At 32.1% G+C, this 8,747-nt stretch overlaps 1 non-coding gene across 1 annotated transcript; it reads right to left on the bottom strand.

The window, feature by feature from the left end:
• Window positions 1-7,876: 7,876 nt before the first annotated feature.
• Window positions 7,877-7,960, bottom strand: Trnal-uaa. The gene has a single exon. It is a non-coding gene; the product is annotated as a tRNA-Leu (tRNA).
• Window positions 7,961-8,747: the final 787 nt, after the last annotated feature.

An 8,747-nucleotide genomic window follows, 5' to 3' on the forward strand; every position in this document is an offset into this window, starting at 1 on the left:
GACGATTATTATTTTAAAAAATTTTTGTTAGGCTTAACATCGATGAAAATTCAACGCAAAGTAGGTTAATAGCGATATACTAATATACTAATAAACTAATTAAATGGGATATAATAATATACTACACTAATAATAGATTTTTTCATACTTTTCGGTTATCCGCCCTTTCAATTATCCGACCAACCCCAGTCCCCAATTAGGTCGGATAATCGAAGCTCTACTGTAGATAAAACACCAGATGAAGGAGTATCTTGACATCCGAAAAATTATTTAAAATACAAATTTACAGTGTTCTTGACACTCTATTACGTCAAATAGATTAGCGTTATGAAAAAGTGAAAACTATATGTGATGATTTTTGCTTTCTCTGTGGCTCGTCTTTACAATGCATGAGTTTGCTGATTTAAAAAATTCGGCTAGATCTCGCTATTAAATATAGCAAAGATTTAAAAATGTACGAATTCACAAGTGAAATTGAAAGTTTTAATTTTGAAGTAACGACTGTTATACAAAATATAGAAACTGCATCCCGCTTAATATTCTACAGGCTCTTCATGATTTTGGTTTAATCGAGTCTTACCCAAATATCAATGTCGTTCTTCAAATATTTCTAACTCTTCCCGTTTCTATTGCTTCGTGCGAGAGAAGTTTTAGCAAGTTAATTAAACTTAATAAAAAAATATTTAAGATCAACTATCGGATAAGAACGATTATCCAATATTTCTATTATTTCAATAGAATACAATGTCGTTAAAAATATTAATTATGATGGTGTAATTAATGAATTTGTTGAAATGAAAGCCAGAAAAATTCAATTAAAATAAATCTTATTAAAAATCTATTGTAATGTATTTGTTTTATTATTTTCCTGAAACCAATTAAATTAAGGGGCCTAAATGCAAATTCTTGCACAGGGCACAAGAATGGCTAGTTACGGCTCTGATTGCGATAATCTTTTTTTCGATCTAAGCCTGGAGGAGACTGTTTACGGTGCTTAAATTGTTTCTGTTGGGCTCACGCTTCTTGCGCTGACGTTCCTAAAAGAGCCTAGTGTTTGTCAGTAATTTTATAGTTTTTACGTGTATGTCATTTTGTCCTTACGTAATGTGTCATTTTGTCCATAGTGGATGATCTCGTTTAAACTAACAATATTTTTTTCCTATTATTTTAATATTGTAAATGTTTAGTATATTTCATAAGTAAAAAACCAAAGATGATTGGCGTAGAATATGACAGTGCTGTGATTTACCAATAAAGAGTTATGAACCTAAAATAAAACCGTATGTCATTTTGTCCGTATATCCCCTANAAAAGGAAATAGTCCCTGTTTATGTGAAGAAAATCGTGAGGACCTACAACACTTTACAACACTAATATTAGTGTTTAGTGAATTAACCCACAGTTAAACGAAAATAATGGAAAACAACTGAATACCGTAATTAGATCCAACTTGGGAATATAATACTACACCAAATATCCTAAACTCTATTTAATCTATTAAAAATCCCTTCATAACCGATAATAGTGATTTAAGAATAAACAATTTTGCAATCATGTCTTCACAAGTGAGCATATCTCTGTCTGACTTTTGTCACGCTCCGATATTTCAATTTTATTTTTCTGTTATGGAAGTATTTGGGCTGGATATCGTCGAAATATGCAAGTGTCGTAAACCAAGGTCCGATCGCTTTGAACAGTTCTTTACAATATATACCTGTGCCATCGAGTTTATGTTATGGGGCACAGCGATATTAGTCTTATTAACGTGTATATTTCCGAATGTTCTCTGCAATGAATTAGCTTTTATTGCAGGATCCAATTCTCTTTACGCTAAGTTAATTGTGTTATTTTTATGCTTATATGTAGCGATCCAATACAGCATTGTCAAAAGGAACAAATTTTATATTCATTATGAAAAAAACAATTGTTCTGAAGAAGCAAAAAATTTACTGAAAAGAAAAACATATATTGTCAGATATTTCATCGTCTATTGTTCGACATTAATATGCTCGTTCTTATTTGTAGCATTCGTCACTTTTTATACTATTGCGAATATTCAAACTACTTACAGCGTTGTCATAGTTTGTACCGTTGGTCCACAAATCACTTTAATATATATTATATCACATATATTTTCCCTTCTCCTATACACCTCATTGTATATGTTAATGTTGGCAAATAAATTAACTACATTATCCAAAGAATTACAACTTTCCAAAGATGGTACCGAGTCCTTTCTTCAAGATCTTATGGAAAAACTTGTGGAATTTTGGGAAATTTGTCAAGGATTCAATGAAAAATGGAAGATGCTAATTCCTGTTATTTATACGCACTTTTTATATGAAACTTGCTTTTTACTGTACGGTACACTTTTTCTGCATTTACATTTGATTCTGCAGTTGTTCTTCAGTGTTGGTGTTTTATTTCTATTAATTGGAACATTTATAGTATCTTGGGCATTATCGTCATTTACATCAATTGTAAGTGTTAATTCAATACATTACTACTATTACGAAACTGAAATTTATCGTGTATTCATATTATCATTGTTCATTGTACTGTACATATCATTGTTTTTATTACATTTTAGCTTATTATGAATTTGCATTTTCCTGTTTCGCTCTTTTACATTAGATTTATCATTTATTGTTTTTTTAGAATGTTGCTACTATTATCTTACATAGTTTCCAACGTATTTCCTTAATAATGAATAACAAAGTAACATTTTATAAATTGTATTCTTACTTTTTCAGCTCTACGACAATTTCATCTCTATAGGGAAATTTCAGTCTTCTCCATTTTCACCGGAATTCAAATTTAAAGTATAACTTCATTTTTAAAAATTACTGTGTCTGTGTTGTTTTATTTACATTTGTTACTTTCAGGTTGTTGGCATCATGAAGAAATTTGGAGGAAGACCATTCGGATTGTCTGTGGCCGGGTTTTTCTATATCAAGAAGAACTTCGTCATTCGGGTTTGTTTTTAAAAATATTAAGTTTCTGCTTATATTTTGCCGTATATTATTTGTGTTTAAAAAAATGTTATTTCATTTCTAGATGCTGAATGGATTATATTCTGTCTTCTCTTCGTTAATTCAATTGACAGGGGTTCTTGATCACAAGAAGTGCTCGGTAAAAATTGCCAATAGACTTACAGTTTTCAATGGAACAGATTCTCAACAGCTGTTTACATAAATAACAAATGGACGTTTTCGTTTAAATTCTTATAAATAAAAATTTAACTGCGATCCGCAATAGTAAAAAATATATCTTTCGTAGATACTAAATGAAAAACTATTGGAATGAAATAATTATATCATTTACTATCGCTTAATTTTGATCATTTCAAATTAACTGATGATTTGTAAATAAGATTCTGCTCTAATACATGAATTGTATTTTATACCTTGTACTCTAAAAAAGCATTACTTTTAAAATTTCGAAATATTTTGCCAAAGACGAAGACAAAAATATAGACTAATATCGAATAAACAAAACACCGTATAAATTAAATGAACTACTGTATACTTGTACTGATATGCAATCAGACTTGTCATGAAGACGTACGTGTACGTTGAAAATGAAGACCTCTGAACAGCAGAAATAAATAAATTATTCAGTAAACTACTTATACTTGCACTGTAGTGTACAAGCTTTGCCCTCAATTAACGGCCATATTGGATTTATGCTTGTGTCCATGGCGGCGCCTGTCGTGCCATCTGTATGTAATATTCACTCGGCGATTAAAATGTAAACGAATTTTTGTCAATAATTATTTTCTCTCTTTATGCTGTATTTGAATAAATTATAGTGTAAATATTAATAATTTTCGTAATACGTAATTTGATAAACAATTATCATAGTATATTTTGATTATTTTCTTTATATAATTAATATAGTATGTCGCATATTATACGAGTAAACGTTGAGTTAGATTTAAAATTCCGGTTTAACGTGGTCTTTAAACCTTAATTTTAAATTAGTTAGGCATTGCGTAAGAGTTATGTTTAATGTTAAATTAGGACGTACGCCTATATAGTAGGAAAAACTGGATACTTACTGTAAAAATCTGGAAATTAAGAATTTCAAAACAATGATAAACTATAGGAAAACGTAACAAAACTAAGTTTACAATGTTATTTCACAAGATTGCCAATTTCGTGAAGTTGGCATGAATGTTTTCGTTCAAAAATTGTTTTATCCTGTGGATAGTAAATAGCTTTCTTCACACTCATCATGTGTTCGGCTAGGTCCACAGTATGAACGATCGAGTGATGAAAAACGAGGTCCATTATATCCAGCGGAAAAGAGGAAAAAGAAAGAGAAAAAGAAGGAAGAAGAGGAGATAGACAATACAGAAAGGTAGAATTCCTCTGAACGGAATACGTTTGGTTACTGTACCTACTATGTTTGATGTTGGCGGGTATACATGTATAAAGGTTAAATGCCTAAAAGTCGGGTAACCAAAATGTCTGTTTTAATTAATTGTTTACGAACACGACACGTAGATGATCTGCCGAGGAGGGACCTCCCGGGCAGACTTCCTAATAAGAAGGTTATACGATTTCATATAAAAGAGATTTTTTTAATCGTTAATCCCTATTACTGAAATTCGTACAAAATGCATGTAAAATCAACAGTAAGAATGTTCTTATTCTTGTCTGTTGTTAATTGTTTCAGATTTTCAATAACAGAGGGCATCAGTGAAGTAGTATCAATCATTAATTTTATTTCAAAAAAAAAAAAAAAATTATTTCCCGTGTTAAAATTACTCTTAAAAATTTCAATATATTGTAATTATCAGAAAATATACTATTTTTACTTAAAAAAAAAATACCCAGCAACGAGTTTCTTATCTTTCCCGGCAATAATATTTAAAAATTTCTTGTGACGCCATCTTTTAAGATATTTTGTTAAATTAGCTTTTTATATAATTATTATAAATTGCAAAACGCTTAATTTTAAGGGTAGGTGTATTATAACAAAAAAAAATTTTTTTAAATTAGACTCTACTTGAATACGGCACAGAACCTCTTTTATCTCCTTATTCCATCGTACTTTATCCACCAAAATTTAATAGCATTATTTCCCTTTATACACAAATTACACTACAAAATTTTAGAAATTTATGTCAAAAGCCACGGGAAATAGCTTTAAAGTCGGTGGAAAAAATCATGCCCCTTTTTCACCCACACCGACATCCACATACATACAGAAAATTCCCCGAATTCTTTTGTGTTTCTAGGCCCTCTGAGTTTAAAAACGTAAAAAAAAAAATTGGGAATTTTTCTCAAAATTCGATAGGTTATATACGAATATAGTGTAAAATACGTTATACACGAATGGTGCATTGCATATTTTGTACCAGTGAACACTGTTGTATGATTTCGGTATGTGTACGCACCCTGTTTAAGATCACAATGTGGTAATTATACAATGAGTATTGTCATAGTACCATTAATATCAGATAGTGGCATGGTGAGGTATTGCACACATCTATTTCTAACTCAGATTTTATCACTAAACAACTTGATGACTCGTTCAGAAGTACGCCCCTTCAACCTGTACAGTAGCGCCGTACCAGTGCCGGCCCAAGGCAAGTTTTAGGATGGAGCGAGATCCTATTATGGCGCCCCCTTGGTTTTCCCTAATTTATACCCTTTAATTTTCTTTACCACTGAGGCGCCCCCTAGGACTTAGCGCCTGGAGTCCTAAGCTATGGCTGCTCCGTTCGCCCTATAGTAGTGCCGGCCCTGCCCCTACTTCCCCTCAACATTGTAGTGTTGCCACTACCAGGTACATTTCATTTATAAAACCAAATATTTCACCTTAATAATCAGTCTGCTTTGCAGAAACTTTATCAAATTCAGATAATTTGAAGTATTTTACTATATTCAGCTTGATTGTTACCATTTCCAGTAATGAATTATGTTTACAGTCTTTACAAATATAAAACAATGCAGAAAATTGCTTTGACTTCAGCTCAGATCTGGAGATAAGCTAAAGATTATCTCTGTACGTAACTTTACAGGCTTTTGTGAGATTTTATTTTATAAATAACATTTGTATTTGTGGCGTAGTAAACACTATTATTGTGTTTTATTCCAAAGACACATGGCAAGTTTTTCATCAAATTCCTTTATTACTGAGTCGATACGGTACATTGTTTTGTACTCGTTTTGGGCTTTGCCCCTCTTCAGTCAACTAAAATACAATATATATATATTTTAACTTATTACAGTAGAGAATTTACATAAAACAATGAGTACATAAACGATATATAGACGCACGTTTTGGTTACACTTTGTATAATTTAAAAACATATAAAATCTGCCTTAATCTTTTGTAAATAAACCAGTAGGGGAAATACGGACAAAATGACATAGGCAACATAATTCGAATTTGACCATGACACAATGTTATCCGAGCAGCTCTTACTAACTTGTCAAAATATGAACGCACTCCTCTCATTCGCCCGGGTGTCATGGCCGACAACAAGAAATGATACGTTACGAGTTTTTTTCCTTGCAACAAGTTTTTTTGTATAGATGGTAAGTTTTTCGCTATTTTATCTATTTGTGTAACATTTATTTCAACCCTCAAGAATTTGTTGTTGCACTTAAATAACTTTTTCCATTAAAAGTAACATTTTTGTATTTATTTTATAATTTTGTTTTTTTTATAACGTTATATGGATAAAACGACATACATAGGCAACGGACATAATGACATACCTGTTATTTAGTCTATGAGAGCTTAGTTAAGGAACTTACCTTAATCTCTTAACGTTTTATTAATTATAAAAAATGGCTTTCAAACAAAGTCTTTCATTATTGTTTAAAAGAAATTTTAGTATAAAACTTTATTTCCTTTCTTACATATTATTTACAAACTTATTATATTTCACATAACAAAAAACTTGCAACGAATCACGTGACTCGACAAACCTCTAGTTTTAACCTAATATAAAGGCAATTAAATCAAAAAATGAGTCAAAAGCTCCGCCAGAGAAAAGGAGACGAAACATTACTAAAAAGTTACTCGAAGAAAAAAATTTTCCTGATAACTCAAGATGATGAAGAAGACTGTCCATGCGTATATTGCAATGATCTTTTTTCCCAATCTAAGCCTGGAGAAGACTGGTTACGGTGCATAAATTGTTTCCGTTGGACTCACGCTTCTTGCGCTGACGTTTCTAAAAGAGCCAAGCGTTTCATTTGTAAACTTTGTCAGTAATTTTATAGTTTTTACGTGTATGTCATTTTGTCCATAGTGGATGATCTCGATTAAACTAACAATATTTTTTTCCCTATTATTTTAATATTGTAAATGTTTAGTATATTTCATAGGTAAAAAACCAAAGATGATTGGTGTAGAATATGACAGTGCTGTGATTTACCAATAAAGAGTTACGAACCTAAAATAAAACCGTATGTCATTTTGTCTGTATTTCCCCTATAATCCGCAGTCGCTCAACTCAAACCATCAGATTATCCATCGGATATTTTTTGTATTTCTTTAACGTGAATTTATTTTTTGCTCTAGAGACGAACTACGTGGAAAACTTTCGTCGTTTAAATTCCTTGTGTGAAATTTCGGCATTATCTTTACTTTACGTTATCGTATAGGAAAGGTCTACCTTTCTGCCTCTGTGTTCCAGGAATAAAAATATCTCGAATAAAGCAAAGAAGCAAAGCAAATTTCAGAATACTATTTCGTTCAAGAATTTGAATTTCACATCTCTAAAGAGAAATGTAATAAAAAAAAAAGTGGCACGTACGGAACATTTTCCAAAAACCGCGACCATACAACATCCCGGATGCAAATCGAACGACAACGTTACATCCCGATAAATGTTCACTCGAGCAAAACAGCCTGTCAGAAGTGGGGTTCGAACCCACGCCCTCACACGAGGACCAGATCTTAAGTCTGGCGCCTTAGACCACTCGGCCATTCTGACGAGATGTAGCAATTCCCTAATCGCACAATTATCAAATCGAAAAGCAATCGTTATCAATCCGGTCTACCAGTTTCGCAAATCATCAGCCATTACAGGTGTGCAGAAATAAAATTAGTTTTACATAAAAGTGACTTGTAACAAAATTGCACCGAGGGCCTGAAAGGAACATAATCCTGTCCGGAATTAACTACTGAGACTTTGGTGACATTTCTCCTTTGATTTTTTCAAGTCTGTATTTTGCCTCGAATAAAATAAATTTTTCACAATGACAGACAACTCGTCACTCATTGAAAATCTTTTGAAATTCTCAATCGATGATGCTTATTTTTTACGTGTCATTCGAATGCAAATTATTATTGTCGTTGAAATAATTATAATTTTATTTCTGCACATCTGTAATGGCTGATGATTTCAGCTGCGGAAGAAAAACGTGTTGTGTGTTTTAAGTACATTCTAGAGGGTATGATGATTCGGGATAAATGTTACACAGAAGCTTATTCCCGTCGCTTCTGTAAAAAACTTTATAAGAAGCGAAATTGCAGACGAATTTCATAAACCGTCGGCTTAGCAATTCTCAACTCGAGATGAAACGCACGCACGTTCGATGAAAAACCGAACGATTCGTTACTATCGACGACTAACATGCGATGAAAGATGAAAAGTTAGTTGCGAAATGTCCAGTCGATGACGGCAGTTAGAATGGCATTTCTTCCGAAAGCAGAGAGGTGTAACGAAAATGCGAAACTCGTAGACAAGATTGATAACGATTGCTTTTCGATTTGATAAT

The sequence above is a fragment of the Centruroides sculpturatus genome, unplaced genomic scaffold (assembly GCF_000671375.1).
Source record: "Centruroides sculpturatus isolate CEXI.00-Female unplaced genomic scaffold, Cexi_2.0 scaffold469, whole genome shotgun sequence".
Lineage (NCBI taxonomy): Eukaryota > Metazoa > Arthropoda > Arachnida > Scorpiones > Buthidae > Centruroides > Centruroides sculpturatus.